General features: G+C 42.7%; 1 long non-coding RNA gene and 1 pseudogene across 6 annotated transcripts in view; one reads left to right on the top strand and one right to left on the bottom strand.

Moving 5' to 3' along the window:
• The window catches only part of LOC125281119 (uncharacterized), a 225,606-nt gene that overhangs the window by 149,028 nt on the left and 53,202 nt on the right, over nt 1–23,376 (bottom strand). For all 6 annotated transcript variants that reach the window (XR_008956443.1, XR_007188195.2, XR_007188198.2 and 3 more), the window contains one exon: nt 838–999. This is a non-coding gene — a long non-coding RNA (uncharacterized LOC125281119). The remainder of the gene's footprint in view (nt 1–837; nt 1,000–23,376) is intronic.
• Nucleotides 12,295–13,168, top strand: LOC113265978 (homeobox protein OTX2-like; annotated as a pseudogene).

Genomic DNA, 23,376 nt, shown 5'->3' on the forward strand with positions numbered 1-23,376 from the left:
TTTCAACAATTCTATAGAACACCCGATCTAGGATCCCAACAAAACCGTATTTAAAATGAGCACGGCTAGTACGTTAATATTCTCGTTCTTTTCAGAGGATTTCTAACACTTCGGCAAACAAGTCTGTCCCATAACTAGCAGGACTTTCCTCTTCCACAGGTGCGTGAAAAACGCCACCGTATGCATGAAAATGGCATTTCATCAAAGTCCGTGGGAAATAAAGTCTGGGAGTGTCGGTGTTTCCCAGTGGAAGAGGAATGTTCATCTTATCCTTACGGTCATCCAAGAAGAAACCTATGTAGAGAGGAGGAGAGTGAGGAGTGACAGGGACATCTTTACAAGTCGAGGCTGTGTCTACTCGCTGGAGGAGTCCCCCATCCCCCATTCCCATTCCGGCACACGCCAGCACCCTTCGAAGGCAGACTGGCATGATAAACACAAGTTCAAGCATGAATACTCAAGGACGCAGCAAACGATGAATAAACTCCTCTTCTCCACATGCCGAAAGTTCTCCTGACCATCACGAACTCAGGCACAACCAAAGATCACCTGCGTTTCCAAGTAACTTCACAGCTAGCTGAAACCACTCTGAGCAGTAACTTTTCTTGTGCTTTCCCACGTAAGCCAGCACTCACAGCTACACACATTCCCATCGGAGAAAGAGTGTTTAAAAGGTAAAGATAAAGCACAACACACACACACACGTCTTAATAACAGTGTGTTTTTCCATAATTAAGTGTTAAGCTTTTTTTTACTACTTTTTAACAAACGAAACGAAAACTGAGGTCTCAATCTGACAGGCAGTGCACCTGAGGATTAAAACTTCCCAGAACGTACCTCCTAGTTCCGCATCCTTTCATGACTGCATAAACGGTTGCCTGGGAAGCCTCCTTGAAGCGGTTCAAATAAACTCCTTCCCGAGCTCGCAGGCAGGACTCACTAACTTTGTGCCCACAAAGTCAGTCCTCCTGAGTCCTTAGAGGCAGGTATTCTTGCAATCTGGATAACATTAAAAAAAAAAAAAAAGGAGAATAATTACATATTTTGAATACAGATTTCTAACAGCTAATAACAGGTCCCTGTTCCCATCAAGTTTAGAAGACAATCGTAGATTCTCCAATATGCCCATTCAATCTCTCTACCAGTTAACTGTGGAAGTATTGTTTTCATGGCAGCATGCTGACATGATGACTGAATGTTACAACAAAATAGAACAGAGAAGACTCTAGAACAGTAAGGCCATGGATGCAACAAAGGTGAGTACAGTCAGAGGGGCGGGACAGCCATCCCCCAAAACACTGCAGACCTACCCCCAAGGTCAGGTTCCCTGATGTTCTTGCAACCTGTCTCCACCTCTGCCCACAACGACACCACGACTTCGTCAACCAATGACAAGAAAACACAGCACCAATCCCCCATGCCAACAGATACGACGCCTGGGGCAAGGGCATCCCTGAAGCCTCTATTCTATCCGCAGCAGACACACTGAAGGAGATTCTAACTTCAGACTCCTGGGAAGGGCAGAACCTTATGCAATTACAGCAAACTGGAGCAGGAATACTGCTGCTAACAGCCTCCAGGCCAAGGGCAGATGACAGCACAGTTCTGAGACTGCTTCTGGTGCCTCAGGACAGAGATGGGACCAGGCCCAGCAAAGAAGAAGGGCAGGGCAACGGGGCCCGGGGGTGGACGCGGAGTACTTCCATCAGAAAGGCCTTGGACTCCTTTCCCTGAGCTCCTAACCCAGCCTGGGTGGGTTCCCCAACACGTTCTCAGAATCGTCTTAACATGATCGTATTTTCTTTCACTGCGGTAAGAACAATCATCACTTAAAACTGAGTAAGTTAAAACCAACTCTGTTGGAGGAAAAGCCTACTACTAACTCCCTCCTCTAGTCCCCAGCTACCCAGCCAGTCTCAGAGCTGCCCCGGGCTGTGGGGTGGGAGAGGGGCAAGGGAAGAGACGCACTTAAAGTCAAAGCCCTCAGCAATGTTTCCCTGGAAAATGAAAATATTCTGCTAACTTCTATCCTGCTCTGGCAGCCTCCCACAGCGGCCCATCCATGCCCACGCTGATGGCTGGGGGTCAGACCTCGCTCAGTGGCAAGGGACCCCTACTGCCCTCATGATAAAAATCCAAACTCTTCTCCACTTAGGTTATAAAGCTGTGCCCCAGCAGAACCCTGAAAACTGGCCTGCATTCCATGGTGACCTTGAACCTCTTTAAGAAAAATGGCCCCAAACCTGGTCAGCAACAGAACCAGGTTGCTTACTATTCAGTCACAACATCTTAGTGGGAAGAAATCAACAACATTCCAGATAAAATACTTTTTTCTGATGCAATTTTTTAGTGAACTTTAAGAAGATTAAGGCTTGCTCTGGGGAACTCATTACCATTCACCCAGATGACTGTCAATTATCAACTAGACTAGTTAGAGTCTAAAGATTGGTAACTAGACATTCTTTTCAATGATGACTCAATCATTCTTTCTTCCTATGACAGACCCCTACGAAGAGTGAATCTTGGGGGTACTCCTACCAGGGGCCTCTTCCCTCGCACTGCAAAACCATAATAAAATGTTGGCATGAGTTCATAACTAAACTGTCTGAATTTTCTTTAACAAACCCTAACCTCAGGCAGGTCCTAACGCTCTGAGTTTCTAGCATGCTCCTTAAGTCTCCAACATCTACAGGCCTTTGAATACACACAGCAACCTCCCCCAGGAGCACCCCCAGAGCCTGACACTTCCCCGGCTCTCTGTCTCCCCAACAGCTTATCACAACCCCCATCTTCTCTCCGTTTACTGGTATCCATCCTTCCAATCCTGGGTCTTATGTCGGTTTCTCCAGAAGGATGTCTCGAGTATCTGGACCGCAGGCCCTCCCTGGTGCTTTGCATCAGAGCTGCCCCCACATGGCCCTCCGTGTCCCTTGCTGGACTGGAAGCTTACCAAAGACGGCACTGGGCCTTTTTATTTCCATACGCCCACCTCACCATGGAGCCTGGCTCAGAATGAGCACGTAATCGATGTTTGTCGGATGAAGGAACGTTAACAGCCCAGGGCAGGAGTCGATCTTCCAGGCACAGGTGTCCCATCCACCCATGCAACCACCCCATTTGTAGATGCTCTGGGTTTGGATCAAGTCAAAATCAGATGGATAACTCGACATTAAGACGGATGTTTCTGCATCTTAGTGTTAAGGAGAGAGATGCAGTTGCAAAAACAAATGTCCTCCAAGAGGGAATCGCAGTGCAGCTTAGACAGCAGGCCTGAGATGCACTGTGGTTCCGAAGACAGCCCGCCTCTGCCTGAGGCAGCCCACGCGGCACACGACGGCAGGCCCGGCACAGAGCGCAACTCACGGACCCCGCTCGAATCCACTCAAAAGCACAGGCGGGCCAACAAGGGCCGATTTAAATGTGAAGTCTCCTGAAAGTTCCCAACTAGAGTAGAGCGAAAACACAGGGGATTTCAGAGGATAAGGAAAATTTAAAAGGGGGAAGTTAAATATGGGTAACAATTTTAAAGCATCCTCACAGCTCTGAACTTCTTGGCACACGAACATAAAAAGTCAGTTTTCCATGGAAACATATTAGGTAAGTGTTGGGGATATAAAGGCCTGAGGAGGAACTAGGATAATTCAGGAGGAACTCTTTTTTTACTGTTTGTTGGCTTTTGAACAGGGGTGGGAGGACCTTCCAGTGCCTGCAGGGAAAGGGAGCCTCTGTTCCCCACTGACTACCCCCGATCCTTCTGACCTCTGGAACGCGGTCCCTGAGAACAAACCCGCTGAGGCCCGGGCAGGGGCTTCAGGACAGGGCAGATCTCGCCCAGGGGCCGCTTTCTGTGCACAGATGTGAGTTTTCCTCCCCTGCAGGAAAACCTGCACTCAGGACTAAACTTTCCAAATGGACTTGTAGAGTCGTGGGGTGGATGGCAGGCTCCTGTCTACCGCTGGGGGTTTTCGCCTGTTCCTAGGCGGGGGAGGGTGACTGAACAGATGGGGGGTGTCCCTACAGAGGCCGTGGTATCCCCTCACACGAGCTCAGGGAAGTAGAGGGCACAGCACAGGTGGTCCACACAGACTTTCCTGCCTGCCCTTCTCACAGCAGACCAATGACACAGGAGATGTCGTGACTCTTCGTCCCGTATATTCTCCCCAAAACGGCTCAGTACTTATCGTCTTTTTGAAGATCACTTCAAGGCCTTAGAAACTGACCTGAACAGTAACTGCAGGAAGCATACTTGCTAGATCTGAGCAGTAGAAATATGCCTGACGAGGAACACAAAGGACAGGAGGGTCCCAGCTAACCAGACAGGACTCAGTGCAGTTAGTGCGGGGAAAGGCAGGGAAGGAGCTCCCGTGTCCAAAGCTCTGCAGAGTTCTCTTTACTCGCTGTGAAAGAAAAGAGCCAGTGTATACCCAGAGATTTTATATTTAACAGATCCTTAACGGACCTGAGAACAAATTAATTCTTTGTATTTCACTTTACAATGCTCAGCCTTTCTCACTCTGGCACATCCGTACTTAGAAAAAAGAATGAGTAATATTAAAACACAGGAACGGTAAACAGCCCTCGCACCACTGAGACACAAAACGTATGCAATACTATTCTACCTTCTACACATATATAACAACCTTAAAAGAGGCTTATAATAGAACACGTGGGAATCCCCCACATGAATTTAAGAATCTTTTGACGGACTGAAAGTAGCCTTGAGGGGCCGGGGAAAGGATTTCCCGTGTGGTTGATTCAAAACGTTATTCTGTTTCTGAGTTGTCATACCAAGTGGTCCTGAAGTGAGCAAAAACTCTTAAAATGTTATTTTTTTGAACTTCTCCCCCTCGTACTGAACTCCAAGACTGGCTTAAAGACCAAACACTCTAACATACTCAAAACGATTTCTTAGATAAGCTCACAATTAAGGAGGAACATGGAGTTTTAATGTTCTGAAAACACACGCTCACCAGTCCTGCTCAATGAACATTCACACCTCTCTATGAAATTAAGTGTCCGCAGATGTGGGTTTGCAGACTTGCTCATTTTGGGACATCACAAACTTCTCACCAGATTTTTTGAAACATTAAGAAGTTCCCCAAGAGCACATTAAATGTGGATTCGATGAACAAAAGCCGAATTTATATACCATTTCAAGAACATTCCTATTCGATGCTAAAACAACGATATGGTATTCTTTTTAAATTCTTTTTTTTCCTTTTTAAATTCTTATTTAGAAACTGACTTGAAGCGGCAATGTAAATAAAGTCATTTGAGTTGAGTGCAAAAGGAGTAATCGGACAAAAAAAAAAAATCAAAGTCATTGAGAAATTCACCCCACACACAACATGACAACAGGCGATCTGTACTCTGAACTCCTAAGGTTCGGCTGCTTTCCAGGTGACCGAGGCGGGTGGGAACCCAGCCTATGATGGTATCAGGACAGGTGTCTGAGAGCATTAAAACTCACAAATCTTTAACATAATTTTATACAGAGAAAAGCTTTCCATCACATTAAGTAGAATAAATAATATTGTGGTGTTTGCTAGTTAAGTTTCAATACAGATAAACATGTTCTGATGCTGAACTTTTTCCCCCAACAGCCAGAGAGAAATGACGCTCCCTTGGGCTAGAAATCTAAAGCACACGCTGGACGGCCATCTGATTAGAACAGAGCAGCCTGTGTGGTACAAGGATGTAGCGTACAGGGCAAACAGATTTTTAAAAATATTTTTTTAAGGAAGATCTATGCCCAGTGTGGGGCTTGAACTCACGACCAACCGAGCCAGCCAGGAGCGCCCGGGGTTTTTTTAATAAAGATTTTTAAATAAAACCAATAAACCAAACATAAGAGGAATGGACTAAAGAGTCAACACAGCTAACTACTTCAAATCCTTCTTAAGCCCAGGCAACTTTAATTTCTTAGGGCTTTCAACACAAAATCTATGCATGTGGAACACAAAAAAGTAACAGTCGTGGTTTAAACATAACACAGCACAGACGGATGAGACAATTAACAAAACTTTTTTTTTTTTTTTTTAGATTTTATTTATTTATTCGACAGAGACAGAGACAGCCAGCGAGAGAGGGAACACAAGCAGGGGGAGTGGGAGAGGAAGAAGCAGGCTCCCAGCGGAGGAGCCTGATGTGGGGCTCGATCCCACAACGCCGGGATCACGCCCTGAGCCGAAGGCAGACGCCTTAACTGCTGTGCCACGCAGGCGCCCCTAACAAAACTCTTAAATTGAGTCTACACTGCGCGTGGTCTGCTTCCAAAGAGCGGAGTATGGAAGAGGGTGGGGAACAGATGTATAGGGAGAAACCTGCCAACACTACTCTGGCCAGGGGATCAAGGTCAACATCATGAGGGTAAGTCAAGATGAAGGCATGTTCCCTTCATACAATGTGGTAGGAGCAGCACTTCACTTTTGTGGTTTTCCTTTCCAAAACCCCATAAACCCCCATGTAATCAGGAAAAATATGAGAAAAACCCAGACTGAGGGACATCCTACAAAGTATCCAACCAGTATTTCCCACACTGACAGTGTCATCAAAAACAAGGCAAGTCTGAGAAACTGTCACAGACCAGAAGAAATTAAGGAGACGTGACGAGAAAATGTGCTGTGATATCCTGGGTGGATCCTAGAACAGGAAAAAGACATCAGGGAAAAAATCAGTGAAATCGGAATAAAGTGTGGGCTTTAGTTAATAGTAATGTACCAATCCTTGTTCTTGAATTGTGCCCAAGGCAGCAGGATAACGTAGAAGTCAGCAACTAGGGTAACTGGCGAGGGACATATGCGAACTCTCTGTCCTATCTTCGTAACATTGCTTCAAATCCAAAATCATTCTAAAGCAGGAGTTTATCTGAACTTTCCACAACTGAGTCCAGGGCCCCGATGTAGGATACTTCAGGGGTGTGCTGCCGCACGGGTCACCCCAGCCGACACGGGCCAGGGTCCTGAGTGTCCTGTACACTGACCATCGCTTCGGCCAATCTGGGGACCTGTCTAAGATGCCAGGAGAGCACAGATGGTGCGCACGCGACGAGAAGAAACATCTCTGGAGTGCCTAACACCCCATGTGAAGTGAAAAAGAGGCAGTTTTATGCAAGAAAAAAAGACAAAGGCTAAATGGGTTGGCCCGGAGCCATCAGTGCTCTGTGAAAACACATGACAAACCAGCCTTCATCCTTCACTTAGCAAATACCACTGCCAGAATCCAAGCAGGTGTGAAAGAGTTACGCAGGCCCGACAAGCTTTGCATCCTATTTCTTTACCATAAAAAAGGTAAATCGGAGAAGTCAGGGCACAGATTTTCTTTTAAAGATTTGTGGGAGAAAGTGAGCCATATTAAAAAGAGCAACAACGACAACACCACTTCTCTGACCAAATAGCACATAAATTATTATCTATTTTCAAGAGTCTGTCTGGACAGGGAACGTGTGGTGCCATGTGAGCCATGTTCTGTAAGGAGGAGGCAAAGCCTTCCAAGTGCTGCTCAATATAGAAAAACATTTTGTCTTTAAAGAATAAACATGTGGCATGATTCTGTTTGCTGCGATGAATTTCTTTAATTGCCTTGAATTTTAATGGAAAAAGAAATCTGGGGATTTATCTTCTCTAACCGAAAAGTTCCAGAATTTGCAAACTAGATGAATATGCAGTACTTATTAGGCCAGAAAATTTAAATATAAATGCCTTTAAAATTTTTCAGAAAACTAAAATACTGTCAATCAAAATTATAACAGTTTTAAAGGAACAGTGACGAACATGTGGGGGCGCCTGGGTGGCTCAGTCAGTTAAGTGTCCACCTCTTGACTTCGGCTCAGGTCATGATCTCAGGGGCGTGGGATCGAGCCCCATGATGGGCACTCCACTCAGCAGGGAGTCGGCTTCAGATTCTCCCTCTCCCTATGCCCTTCCCCTGTGCATGGGCATGTGACCTGTCTCTCTCAAATAAATAAATAAAATCTTAACAAAAAATCTTAAAGTTCACGTGAAAGAAAAATAATGCAGGAATTGTCCAGGAAAATCTGAAAAATAGTAATAAGAACAATGATGATGATGATGATGATGATAATAATGATGATGATGAAGGGGGCCCTGTTCTACTGGCTCTACCATAATTCAAACTGTGTGGTACAGGTTCAGAATTGATAGATCAGTGGAAAAGAATAACACATCTGAAAATAAAACAAATATTAAAAATTGGTTCACTTTTTCAAACATTTATCAAATGTACTGTTGATGGCTGCTGGATGGTGAAACAAAACAGGCTAGGTCAGTCAAACCAAAAGGACAAAGTATGCAAAAACTGGTTAACCACATGGGGAGAAAATATCTTTCTCATATCTTACACTGGAATACATCTCAGATAACTATCTAATTACACAGAATATCCTAGCATTACTAGAATAAAACATAGCTGCATGTATAATTTTGTGATGGGAAAGACGGAGTTCTAGAATAATCACTGTGAAATATGTTCGTCTAAATGTCAATAGGGGCACCGTTAAATAAATGACTGTCTAGCCAAGGAATGGACTGTTATGTAGTCATTAAATTGTTAGTGAAGATATTTATTTATTAACATGAAAGTGTCAGTATTTAGTAGAAAGGTAAGTTATAAAAATATTGTATACAATAAGAAGACCTACATACAGATATTAAGTAAGACATCGACAGGAAACATCTAGTGTTCGACAGGGATGTCAATTCTCCTCAAATTAATCTATAAATTCAATGCATGAACTCAATCAAAGGAAGGTATTTCATGGAACGGAACTCGAAAGTGCATATGGGAGAGCAGAAGACAACAAGCAGGGACCATTTTAAAGAAGAGCAAGAAGGGAGGATTTGCTCTACCAGACAACAAGACACCACCAAGAAATAAAGAAAATAAAGACAGTGTGAAATTGGAGCAGGAAAAAAAGAAGCAGACCGGAGCAACAAGAGAGCCCCAGAAGGTCTTCATCGATGGAAACAATATGACAGGACTGACCGAATCACCAGGTGGCAAAGATGCATGTTAGGAAGGGCTGCGAGGCAAACTGGCTGTCCAGAGAAAAGTAAAATGAGGTTTCTGCTCCCCACAATATACCCACAGCTCCACTGTAGATGGACTGCAGGTGAGACTGTGCAAAGCAAAACTTTAGAACTTTCAGTTGAAAACAGAGAATATTTTTACATGACCTAGCCTGAGGAAGAATTTTAAAAATAAGACACAAAGACATGATGCCATGCAAAAAGAACTGATTAAATGTGACTGTGTTAAAGGGAAGCTCCTATTCAGCAAAAAATATTATTTTAAGAGTGAATAATCAAGCCCCAAACCAGGAGAAGATATTTGTACACATACAGACAACAAAGAATGAATAAGGAAAATATATAAAGACTGCCTACAGATTAACTTAAAAAAAAAAACACCAATAGGAAAATGGGCATGTAATTGGAATACACACTTCACAGCAGAAACCCAAGGAGTGAACAAACACGTAAATTCTCAATCTCACCAGAATTCAACAAAATTCTAATTAAAACCACAATGAGATATCACTTCATACCCATGAAACGGGCAGAATCAGTCTGACAATGACAAGTGTTCTGAAGGTATAAAGCAAGGTACAACCACTTTAGAGAGCAACTTCATTATACTGTAGTTACTAAATTTGAAGTTGTCCATATCTTAGGACCCAGGAGTTACTGGTTTTTACAACCAGTTTTCTGGTTATATAAACCACGAAGTGCATGCACTAAGGAGATAATGTTCACAGCCACATTTTTTTCAATAGCGAAAAATTACAACACTTCAACATACGTCAATAGGGAAATGTGTCTAAAAATTGTGAATTTAGGAGCACCTGGGTGGCTCAGTTGGTTGAGCATCCGACTCTTGGTTTCAGCTCAAGTCATGATCTCAGGGTCATGAGATCGAGCCCCACGCTGGGCTCAGTGGGGAATCTGCCTAAGATTCTCTCTCTCCCTCTCCCTCTGCCCTCCCCCCACCCATGCTCCTGCTCTCTTTCAAATAAATGAGTTTCTAAAAAAAATTGTGAGGTATTTAAAACACTGAATACTATTAAGACAATAAAACGAGTGACTACAGCTATAGACATTAATATGAGCAAATCTCAAAAACATAACACTGGGCCAAAAAGGCAAGTCCAGTACATACAACATACACTGTAGTGAACACTCCTTTAGCGCTGCCGGGTTTCCTCCTCCAGCTACTGGGAGTGCGGCCGGCTGACAGCTCTCAGCTGAGAAGGGTCACCTCACCCAAGTGATGTCCCCTCTCCAGGGGCAGCCTGCATCCAGTTACTGCTCCATGCATGGCCCCTCACTCAAACCTGGGACAATTCTGAAGGGCGATCCCTCCTCCCGTGCTCCCCTCAGGATGTGCTGAGGCCTTCCTTGTGACTGCACTGCGGCCCAGTCTCTCTCTCCACCCCATCCTGCTTCCACCTCTTTCACGGGTGTTAATCCTAAAATGTCCTTAGTAAACTTCCCGCATGTTAATCTCCTTCTACAGAGTCTGCTTTCCTTGGAACTCTACTTGCTTTCAACAGATACAATTTATATCTTGTTTGAAAACATGTACCACACAAATTTAGGAAGGCGGAAATCATACCAAGTATATTTTCTGACCACAGTGGAATGAAACCAGAAATCAAAAGCAGAAGGAAAACTGGAAAATTCACAAGCCTGTGAAAATTAAGTAATATGCTCCTGAACAACCAATGGATCACAGATGAAATGAAAAGGGAAATTAGAAAATACCTTGAGAAAAAACAAAAATGAAAACACAACATACTAAAACTTATGGGATGCAACAGAAGCAAACCTCAGGGGGCGCCTGGGTGGCACAGCGGTTGAGCGGCTGCCTTGCCTTCGGCTCAGGGCGTGATCCCAGCATTATGGGATCGAGCCCCACATCAGGCTCCTCTGCTGGGAGCCTGCTTCTTCCTCTCCCACTCCCCCTGCTTGTGTTCCCTCTCTCGCTGGCTGTCTCTATCTCTGTCAAATAAATAAATAAATAAAATCTTAAAAAAAAAAAAAAAAAAAAAGAAGCAAACCTCAGATGGCAGGTTCATAGTGATGGAGACCCACCTTAAGAAAGAGGTAAGATCCCAAATAAATAAGCTGACTTTATATTCAAGAAACTAGGAAAAGAGCAAACTAAGCCCAAAGCAAGATTAGAGCATAAATAAAAGAGTAGACAAATAGGAAATAACACAACTAAGAGTTGTTTTGAAGAGCAACAAAGTTGACAAGCCTTTAGCTAGACTAAGAAAAAAAAAAGAAGGCTCAAATAAATAAAATCAGAAATAAAAGAAGAGACATTACTGATGCCACAGAAATAAAAAACGGATCATAAAAGACTACTGTGAACTATACAACAAATTGGACAACCTAGAAGAAATGGGAAAAATCCTAGAAATACACAATCTACCAAGCCTGAATTAAGAAGAAATAGAAAATTTGAACAGATCTAGAACTTGTAAGGAGGATGAATCAATAATTCAAAGCTTCCCAACAAAGAAAAGCCCAGGACAAATAGCTTCACTGATTCTACCAAATATTTAAAGTAGTAAAGCAGGGGCGCCTGGGTGGCTCAGGCTAAGCATCTGCCTTCGGCTCAGGGTGGGATCCCAGTATCCTGGGACCAAGCCCCGCATCAGGCTCCTCTGCTGGGAGCCTGCTTCTTCCTCTCCCACTCCCCCTGCCTGTGTTCCCTCTCTCACCAGCTGTCTCTCTCTCTCTCTGTCAAATGAATAAATAAAAAATCTTTTAAAAAAATAAATAAAAAATAAAGTAGTAAAGCAAATTCTTTTCAAACTGGTGCTGGCATTAAGACACACATGTAGACCAAGGGAACAGAAGAGAGAGCCCAGAAGTACACCCACATATTTACGGTCAACTGATCTTCAGTGAGGGTGCCAAGAGTAAAAGGACACAAAGGGGAAAGACAACGTCTTCAATAAATAACCTTGGGAAAACTGGATCTCCTCACGCAAAAGAAGGAAACTGGACCCTTATCTTACACCACACACACAAAAGTCAACTCAAAATGGATTAGAGACAAACCTAAGGCCTGGAGCTGAACCACTCCTAGAAGAAAAGCAGGAAGAGGAGGCGTGAAACAGAACCTCTGTCTGTCTGTCCTGCCCTTAGCTCCTGCACTCCAAACCACCCACCAAGGCCCCAGAGCCTGTCCACCCCGGGAGAAGTGTGACCTTGCAGCTGGGTACCCCTGATCTGGGCCAACAGTGCACCTCCCAATAACCCTGGCATGATGGCTCATCTCAAGCAACTGCCTCACGCAGTCAATGGGCTGAGTCTGATCACTTGGGGCCGCTCCTCAGGGGGCTACTTGGCCACCACCCACCTCCCCCCCAGGTTGTGCCAAGAGAGGACGATGTTCACCCAGGCGCAACTAGATGTGCTTGAAGCACTGTTTGCTAAGACCTGGTCCCCAGACATCATGCAGAAGAGGTGGTGCTGAAAACCAACTTGCCCGGGGGTCCGGGGCGCAGGTATGGTTTAAGAATCAAAGGGCTAAGTGCCACCATCAAGCAGACAACAGACAGAGGTCAAAACAAAGTCAGACTTGCCAAAAAGAAGACCTCTCCAGCTCAGGAAGTGAGTTCACAGAGGGGAACCAGTGGCCAATTAACTCCCTTCCCTAGCACGTCGGTCCCAGCCATTTCCAGCAGCAGGGCTCCTAGGTCTATCTGGACTCCAAATTCTGTCTCCCCACTGTCAGATCCCTCGTCCGCCTCCTCTTCCTGCATACGGAGGCCCTACCCTGTGACCCATACTCAGGCTTCAGTTTACAGTCAAGGATACGCTGCTCAGTGTCCTACTTTGGGCGCATGGACCGTGGATCTTATCTGACCCCTATGCGTCACCAGCTTCCTGGACCAGGGGCCACATTCAGCCCCACGGGTCCCAATGCAGTCACCAGCCGTCTCAACGAGTCCTTAGCTTCTCATTCTGCCCAGGGATGTGGAGCCTCAAGGGTGCGTTTTAACTCAACCACTGATCGCTTGGATTTTAAGGACTAAGCTGCTTCCTGGAAGCTTAACTTCAATGTTGACTGCTTGGATTATAAAGCCCAGGCATCCTCATGGAAATTCCAGGTTTTGTGAAGACCTGTAGAACCCCATTTTGTAGGTGATGTTTAAATACACCGGGCTGGACGTTCCAGTTCCAGTTCCAGCCACACGTTAGTTCGAAGAGTTCGATGGGATGGTGCTCAGACTCACCTTCTGATCAACGTTTCAGGAGTCACAGAAGGAAGGATGAAGGCCCTTAGAGGGGCTTCCCAACCAGCAGCCTGAAATGGACAAACCAGTCTACTCGCGATCCTGGCGCAGTTGTAGATCATTGGCTTTCCTGACTTGCAAAGTGATCAAAAGCATTCCAGCCATGCGCAACCCAACACCCCCAAACTAAATTGTGAGGGAAAGGAGGGAGTAGAGGTGTTCCGATGCTTTCTCCAATCTGTGGTTGAATCTTAGGAACGGACAGAGCCTCAAGCTCACCCATGTTTCATGACCAAGTGGTAGCTGGCACTGAACAACTTCTCAGGGCTGTGTGAATTGGGTGACGGATTGTCCTAGATGCACTATTTTAAAAATCGCGTTCTAATGGAGTCCACATGCAGTTTAAGAGGTAATCAGTGTGTGTTTGACAGAAATGCTGATCTGTGGGTTTCACAGACTTGAAAACTGTGATCTCTTGTTACTGTATGCAACCTTGACCTCCACCTCTGCAGGGGTTCTTCTGTGACTGAACAGGTTATAATTCTAAGCAAAATTCGGAGCAACTGAGTACTTATCTAAAAAGATTACCTTTGGCTGGAGGTGAGCCAAGAGGACATTAATGTCTCTGTCATTTACTGCCCTAAGCCCAGCAGTAAAGAGACAATGGTCAATTGTTCTGACCCTGATGAATTTATAAATTGAGATCACTGTCACGTATGCTTACAGATGTTAACCGGAAAAGTTATATATGCATAAACCCCTGTCTTCCTGGATATGGCAGACAGGTACAATTATATTAAAATGGTTCTAGCACCCACCCCCCACCCCCAAATAGGGGAAAAGCTTCATGACACTGGTCTTGCAACAAAAGCAAAAACAGACAAGTGGGACTCCAAAAACTAAAAAGATTTTGCACAGCAAGGAACACAATCCACAGAGTAGAAAGGAAACCTAGAGAATGGGAGAAAATATGTGCAAACCACATATGGGGTAAGAAGTTAATATCCACAGATATAAAGACCTCTACAACTCAACAGCAAATACAGATTAAGATAGATAGACATTATTAAAAATGGGCAAAAGACACAGAAATTTCTCCAAAGAAGACATACGAATGGCCAACAGGTATTATAAAAAGATGCTCAGCATCTCTAATCATCAGGGAAATGCAAATTAAACCACAATGAGATATCACCTCACACCTGTTAAAATGGCTATTATAAAAAAAAAAAAAAAAAGAAAGAAAGAAAGAAAGAAAGGAAGGAAAAAACCCCACAGGGGCAGCTGGGTGGCTCACTCAGTGGAGCATGCAACCCTTACCTCGGGGTTGGGAGTTCAACATCCATGCTGGGTGGAGAGATTACTTTAAAAGAATCAAACAATAAAATGAAATCTTTTTTAAAAAGAACAAAAAAATAACAAGTGGTGGTGAGGATGTGAAAAAACAAGAACCCCTGGGCACTGCTGTTGGGAATCTAAAATGGTTCAGCTACTATGGAGAACAGTAGCGAGGTTCCTTAAAATATTAAAAATAGAACTACCCTATGATCCAGCAATCCCACCTCTGGATATTTATCTAAAACATAGGGTATCAGGATTTCAAAGAGATAACGTGCACTTTCACGTTCACTGCAGCATGGTTCACAGCAGCAGAGAGCTGGAAACAATCTAAATGTCCATCAATAGACAAATGAATAAAGAAAATGTGATACATACATACAATGGAGTATTAATTAGCTTTTAAAAAAGGAAGAAATCCTGCTGTAACATGGAAGGACCCTGAGGACATTATGCTGAGTGAAAGGAGCCCATCACAGAGGGATGAATACTGCACAATGTCCATGTATATGAAGTATCCCAAAAAGTCAAACTCATAAAAGCTCAAAGAAGAATGAGGGTTACTAGGGGAAATGAGAAGCCGCTGTTCAGTGGGTATAAAGTTTCAGGGGTGCTAGACGGAAATTTCTACCACATTGTGCTTACAGTGAACAATAATGTACTGTACATCCAGAAACTGATTAAGAGGGTAAAAAACATGGACTGCAATTCCATTTATGTTTAGGAATACATTTGTATTTAGTACCGTGTAAAAACATGCATGAGAAGAAGAAACACCAAATTCAGGATGCGACACCTAGCAGAGAGACGGTCAGGCTTGTGGAAGAATGCACATAATGTTTTAATAACCACATAACACTTTGATTCTTTAATATTCCTTATGCTTTCTTTGTATGCCTCAAGTATTCTATATTTTTTAAAAGTAACTTTAAAAGAAAAGGAAAAAAGCTTGCCCCTGTATCAACTGTTCTCTACCTTCCTTTTACCAAAACAAGATGGATGACAGTCATATGAACAACAGATTACCATGGGTGTGCCCACGTTTTAGAAACAAGAACAAATTCTGCAGTAGAAGCAAAGAAAATAGAGCTACAGAGCCCTTTCTTCTTTTATATTCTTTCTTTTTGGGATGTCGCAATCTCAAAAGTATTTACAAGTTTGTAAGTCCTTATAGTGTCCCAGCAACCATCATATTAAATTGGCTGCTAAACGGATAAAATGGAGCATAACTCCTATAGTAATTCCACTTCTGTTTCTCCTGCTCAAGAAATTACTAGATTTCATGCAAGTGAAAATGAAATTATAGGGATAACTCTGCTTTTGTCAAGTTTCAAACACAGTGGTGCCTTAACTTGAACCAGGGCAGTCTGACCCCGAACTTGGACAAGTTTATTACTAGAAACAACCCCCAGAGAATTCTAAAAGTAGGGTTCGGTATAACGAGATGCCTACGGTTGTTGTTTTTCTAAACTCAGAACATTTTCCAATACAAAAAGCATTAACAGTGTAATTACTGTTACTTAAAAAATGATGTGCAAAGGGACTGCCTTTACTATAAAGGGGTAATTTAAATAAAAAATCAACATTCACATGAAATATGCACCCAGTTGAGATAAAACTGAATATTGCCCTAAATTTACTGGAATAATTCCACGATTGCCAACTTCGCTCTTTTTGTTTGGCTTTGATCTTGGTTTCAAATTTTTAAATTTCACTGTATAATGTAATTACTTCCATGTCCCTAGGGTTCATCCACAGAACAATGTTTTTCCTTGTCCACAGCCAACCTTCTGAGCTATGTATGACAGCAAAACATCACATAAAAGAATTCAGAAGCATAAACAAAGAAAAAAATGTATGGAGGGAGAACGGGAGGATGAAAAAATTCAAATTTTTCTAATTTACTAATTGAAGACCAACAGATTTTGTACATGTCCAAGGCATCAAGCACAAACAATCCAATTTATCTTTAACCAATATTGTTCAGGACCGCTACTGAGAAACTAAAATTCAGGTTCTATCTTTGTTTGATACAAAAGATTTTTAGACACAGCTGCAAAGAAGGAGGGAAACAAAATAAATAAATCAAAATTCTCAGATACAGGCAAAGAAGAAGGGTTGTTGACTGGGAATGGAAATCTGTAATGATGTGTGTCAGCAAAAGCTTTCGTATCTTAAAATTCAATCCCTTCCTTTTCATCACTGTGTTTTGAGTACCTCCTTCCCGTGACACTGTCAAAACAATCTTTGCCTTTCACATTTTCCCAGCAATCCACTCATTCCGAACTTTCCAACCACATTTTAGAAAGGCATTCAGAGCTCGCCCCAGGTTAGCAACAACACAGGAACTCCCTCTTGTGGTACAAAAGGGAACTGCCTGCGTACACAGGCACTTAAGCCAAGAAGTTCTTTTTCTATCATTGGAAGAGGTATTTCAATGTCCTCATTTTATAGACAAGGCAACAGCCTGAGGTCCAGCAACTGACTCCCTCAAGGTATTTCAACCAAGAATATACTTAAAGCGGGATCTGACCACATCATAAGTCTAAAGTAATAGGTAGAACCTAATTTTAACTTGTGCTTTGATGTGGTTTCAAAGCAACTGTTTACATAGTATCTTTGGTTTAATGTATATTCATGATCATCTTTTAAAAAACAGAAAAGCAAATAATGGGCAAAATTCTTCATGAGAAAGGAGTTGTTTTCCAAATTATTCTTCAATCTTCTCAAAAAGTATAAAATAAGGTATTATTTTGTGTATCATGAATCTACTTCTTTCAAATAAGGACAAGGCAGAAATATGTAGAATTTCTAAAATAATAAACTGTCATCCTTGTTTACATGCTACAGTCAATGGACATGAATAAGAATTTATATTCTGTGTTAATGACATGTCAAAAAATTGAATTCTAAATCCCTTTACTATGAATCTTTAACATGAATTAATATGATTAAAAGTACCTCCTTTACAAGGTTGTTTTAACAGTTAAAACGAGCTGATACACATAAAAGACTGAGCGGTCTTTTCTCAAGTTTACCCATTTTCATCTTCTTTATATGAAAGTAGTACAAAGAGTATACCTTATAAATGATAAAAATACAGAGATGAGAGGAAAAACTAAATTTTTAAATGTGATAGGTTTTCATGGGCAAGGATTTGCGCACTCTGTAATTACCCTGTTTTTCAGAGAATGATTCTACCTACAACCGTGAGACAGACTATAGCCCGTGGTACTGCACACACACACAGCCAGCCAAGACCATGTCAGTTTTCTTCCCTCCCCAATCCTTCAGGTGTGTCCTGCCAAAGCTGGACAATGGGTCAGAGCATCATCTTTAAAGTTCAGTCAAGGGGCGCCTGGGTGGCGCAGTCGTTAAGCATCTGCCTTTGGCTCAGGGCGTGATCCCGGTGTCGTGGGATCGAGTCCCACATCAGGCTCCTCTGCTGGGAGCCTGCTTCTTCCTCTCCCACTCCCCCTGCTTGTGTTCCCTCTCTCGCTGGCTGTCTCTATCTCTGTCAAATAAATAAATAAAATCTTTTAAAAAAATAAATAAATAAAATAAAATAAAGTTCAGTCAAGTAATCTGCGAACAGCTGCATTCCTCGGACAAAACCTCCAAAGTGAATTCTCGTTTTCCCAAATCAACAAGCAAAACAAATACAACCCCTGGGGGTCTTGCATTCCCCCCTCGAGGATGGATACCACCACCTGCTGAGATGGTGAAGGGCGAAAGCTGAACTAATCCCTGACTCCTTTTTTCTTCTGTATCCTTCAAATTCGGCTAGTCACAAAGTCAAAAGTTAGGTCACCCCAGTCACTGAATCTCTTCACCCTTCTTTCCTTTCAAGTCAATGCCACAGCGTTCAAGGCTCCAGCAAACTCCCCCCCCACCTGGATAAGAGCCAAGTCCAATTTACCCTTCAAAACTCAGCTCTCCACGTTCCCTTCTCCAGAGCCTTCCCAGCCCCTCTCTGTAAATGCCCCTCATCCCTCCTGAGGCAGGTTAGCATCAGCCCCCACCTCTACCCCACCCCCATACTTCTGTTATCTTTGCAGGTAATCTTATCTTCAGAGTGCCTGACTAATATGAGTGTCCCATATATCTTTGCGGAATAAAGGGTTTACCTGGGGGGAGGGAAAAGGAGGTAAAGTAGAATTTGGTTAAATAGCTGGTACTTTATTTGGGAAAATGAATTAACGATTTGCAGTCAAAGCCTTGGTTGTTTCCAAAATAAATTTTTCAATTTGCATAGAATGAGGCAGAATCATGGGCAAAACGTTCCAGGGTTGTTGCAAATGTTTCATCAAAATTCGGCAACTTTCGACCAGAAAGAGATGCTCTTTGACCTAAAGAAGTAAAATTCAATTTCCTGTTTTATCTATGAAGATGTGCAGGAGGTGAAGGCAAGAAGTCACAGCCCCGGAAAGACTGATCCCTCGTGTGGTGCAGAATATGGCCAGGCCCAGCCAGAAAAGTGCTCCGGAAGGACTTCTCTTGCTTGCAATCTATATCCCCATCCCCATCCCCAAAGGATCTTATGCCCAGAGTACCTGGTATCTCCCCATACATGGGGCGGGGGACAGGTGGGTAGACACCCAACACTTAGAAGAGTGTGCCCTTCACTTAAAAGGGTGTGCCCTTCTGTATCTAAAACGTGCAAAGGTGTTAGGCTGCCATCAATTTCCTTCCTGATTCCCTACCACCACACACTGGAACTACTTTACAAGAACAGAATATTAATCTAAGAAACTACCATTTCTTCCAGTGGCGGGGGGGTGGGGGTGGGTGTTGACAGTTATTAAACATAAAGCCAGTGTTCATGTGCTAGGGAAATACAGCTGTTACTGGTCGCTGAACTCTGTGAAAGACAACTAATAATGATTTGTTTCACAATCAGAATCCAAAGAGCACTTGATATAGGGCATGAATCTAACAGGTCTCACCAAAGTATTCCAAAGCAATATATTACAATGGAATCAGCCACCTAGTCCAATTTCTTGAATGGTCATCTTAATGAGAATTTAATTTTTTGAGTGGCTACTCACTTCTTTAACGGCTTCATTGAGGTATAATCTACATGCCATGGAAGTCATCCATTTTAAGTGTACAATTAGCTATGCTTTGGTAAATTTCTACAGCTGCACAACTATCACCAAGAATGGTTCCATCACCCCAACAGTTCCCTTGTACTGCTTTACGGCCAGTCTCTGCTCCCACTTCGGGCCCCAGGCAACTGCTAATCTCACCTAGGCTTTGCCTTCCCTAAAATTTTCATATAAATGGTAGCATACAATACACAGTCCTTTGTTTCTGGTTTCTTTCACTTGGCATAAAGTTTTTGAGGCTTAACCAAGTCGTAGCATGTATCGGTAGCATGAATTAATTAGGGCTTCGTTCTTTTTCATGGCTAAATAATACTCCATTGTATGAACACAACACATTTTGCTTATCTGTTCACCTGTGGATGAACTAAACTGTTTCCAGTTTTTGTCTATTACGAATAATGCTGCTATGAACATTCCTTTGGTTTTCAAATGGGCACAATTTTTATGACCCAGGGGTAATTCATATATAATAAACTGCACATATGTGAAATGTACAATTTGATAAATCTTGACATATGTATACACCCAGAAACTACTGTGCATAATCAAGATAATGAATCCATAATCACCTCTGATGTTTCATGTGCCCCTCTCCCTTTAGAATCCTTTTCTCCTTCCTCCCCTAAGCCAGCCATTGATCTGCAACCAATGATCTGCTCTGTCATTATCAATTAGTGTGCATTTTGTAGAAATTCACCTAAATGGAATCAGACAGTACTGGTACTTGTGGGGCGGGGGGAGGTGCCAGCTTTACTCATGCAGAATAATTACTTTGAGATTCATATATGCTGTCTGTATGTATCAACAGTCCATGCCTTTTCATCACTGAGTAGCACTGCATTATACGGCTATGCCAATTTGCTTATCCATTCATCTGCTGACGGGCATTTACACACAATTTCCAGTTTTTGACAATCACAGATAAAGCTGTCATGAACATTGTATATAAGTTTTTGTCTAGATATATGCCGTTACTTCTCCTGAGTGCCTAGCTGGGGAGGCACCTGCTGGGTCGTATATTAAGTGTACGCTGAACTTTTTAACAAACTGTTTCCCAACAATGCCTGCCTGTACCATCCATTTTACATTCCCACCAGCAATGTGTGAGCTTCCTGTTGTGTGTGTGTTTTTTTTTTTTTTTTTGCATCCTTGCCAACACATGGCAGTCTTTTTAATTTTAGCCATTAGAGTGGGTGTATAGCAATATCTTATTATGGGTCTAATTTGCACTTCCCTAATGATTAATGATGTTGAAAATTTTTTCATGTGTGTATTTACCATTCATGTACCTTCTCTTATGAAATATCTATCCAAATCTTTCACACATTTTAAAATTATGATTAAGTTAGTAATTAATCTTATGACTGAGTTTTAAGAAAGTTCTTTATGTATTTTCGAGATACAAATCCCTTATCAGACATCTGTTTTGTAAATATTTTCTGTCCGTTTGTGGCCTGACTTCTCATTTTAACAGTGGTGTCTTCTGAAAAGCAAAACTTTAATTTTGAGGAAGTCCAGTTTATCCTTTTTTTCTTTTTATATACTTGATGCTTTTTATATCTTATTTGCTAAGTCTTTATGTAACTCAAGACACGACAACTTCTTGCTGTGTTTTCTTCTTTACATTTCCTATGATCCACTTTAAGTTCATTTTTGTGTATGTTGTAAGGTAAAGATCAGGGCTCAGTTTAGTTCATGTGGGTATCCACCTGTGGCACAACTGTTTGCTGAAAGGGCTATGTCGTCCCTGCTCAATCACATCAGCACCTCTATTGAAAAGTAGTAGCGGGGTGGGGGACGCGGAGCAGGGCACCTGGCGGCTCAGTCAGTTAAGCTTCCGACTCCTGATTTTGGCTCAGGTCATGATCTCAGGGTCCTGAGATCGAGCCCCACATGGGGTTCCAAGCTCAGCAGGGAATCTGCTTGCAGATTCTCTCCCTCTGCCCCTCCCCCCACACGCTCAGGCACTCACTCTCTCACTCTCATAAATAAATAAATCTTAAAAAAAGAAAAGAAAGAAAGAAAAAGAAAAGGGAAAGTAGTGGATCACACAGGGTATGTGTCTGGTTCTGGATATTCCATTCCACTGATCTCTGTGTCCATCCCTATGCAAACACCACACACTGTCTTTATTACTGTAGCTTCAGGGTAAGTTTTGAAAGCAACTTCTTCTTTTTTAAAGTACAAGCCCCCTTACTTCTTTTTTAAAGTTATTTTGATTATCCTAGATTCTCTGCATTTCCATATGAATTTTAGACTCTGTTTTTTCTATAAATACTTTTCAAAAAATTCTTTCTGGAATTTTGACAACAACTTTGTTGAATCTATAGATAATTTGGGGGAAACTACCACATTAACTATGTTGCCTTCCAACCTATAAACACGGGCATTAAACGTAAGACCAATGTTCACGTGCTAGGGAAATACAGCTATCACTGCTCATTAAATTCTGTGAAAGACAACTAATAACGATATTCCTACTTAATTGGGTATTCTTACTATCCTTCTCTTAGTAAACTTCTCATTAAATTTAGTCCTATGTATTTTGGTCTTTTTGATGCTATTATGAATGGTTTTGCCTATTCTTGACATTTCATATAAATGGAATGCTCTTCTCTCACTTAGCATAATGTTAAAGTTCATCCACATTATGGCATGTGTCAGTACACTCTTCCTTTTTACTGCCAAACAGTATTCCACTGTATGGATACCCCACATTTTAATCTCCAATCATCAGCTGGCAGACCTCAGTTTTCCAAGAGATGATGGTTCTTTTAGTAACCTGCTTATACTTAAACTGAGAATCTGTCTCTCCACGAACGTAGTCTGTTATCTTTACTTAGCTTTAATTTTTTTTTAATTTTTTTCAAGTCATCTCTACACCCAACGTGGGGCTCAAACTCACAACCCTGAGATCAACAGTTGCACACTCCATCGAGTGAGCCAGCGAGGCACCCCCACTTAGTTTCTAAAATTTGCATTTCTGTCCTCTGGTCTGGTTCCCTATGGGTTACCTTTGTGTCTGCACAGAGTACTGGTCAGCCATAGTGATCTGGGCAGAGGCTGTGCGTGAACACTTTGTACCTGTAAGGCTTCCCACCCACCACTGAGGGAGTTGCATGTGGGTCGTAAAAGCATTCAGAGTTGTCCCCAGCTCTCAAGGAACTCCCTTGACTTTCGCTTTTTGCTGGGTTCTCTTGAGTATCGATCCCCTAGGCATGCAAAGTGAGGAGCTGGCCACCACTGTGTGGAGAGCTGATGTCAGCCCTTCTATGCCTCTCTCGTTTCTGGGATCTCCCTGCTAAACTTCTGGATGGTGGCCCCGAACCAGGACTGCAACACTGAGGCGGCAAAGCTATAAGTTTTCTGCGTCCATTATGAATCGAGAACGCCACTTTCAGCCATCAAAGCTGTGGGTTTTTACTGCCAACCCCCACCAAACTGCATCTATCACTTCTGGTAAAAAGTACAAGCTGGTAAAACTGGAGTTATCACCGAGTGAGACAAGAGGCGGGAGAGGGGCCCAGGAAAGAAGGCCACAAACTCCCACTCTGATTATCCAAGGTTCCAGCGTATTTATTGTCTGCTTTCCCAGTCTATTTCCAGTACCCAGAAAGGATTGCTTTTGTCAATCCTGTCCAATTTTATACTTGTTTTATT

This window comes from Ursus arctos, unplaced genomic scaffold (assembly GCF_023065955.2).
Source record: "Ursus arctos isolate Adak ecotype North America unplaced genomic scaffold, UrsArc2.0 scaffold_3, whole genome shotgun sequence".
Classification (NCBI taxonomy): domain Eukaryota; kingdom Metazoa; phylum Chordata; class Mammalia; order Carnivora; family Ursidae; genus Ursus; species Ursus arctos.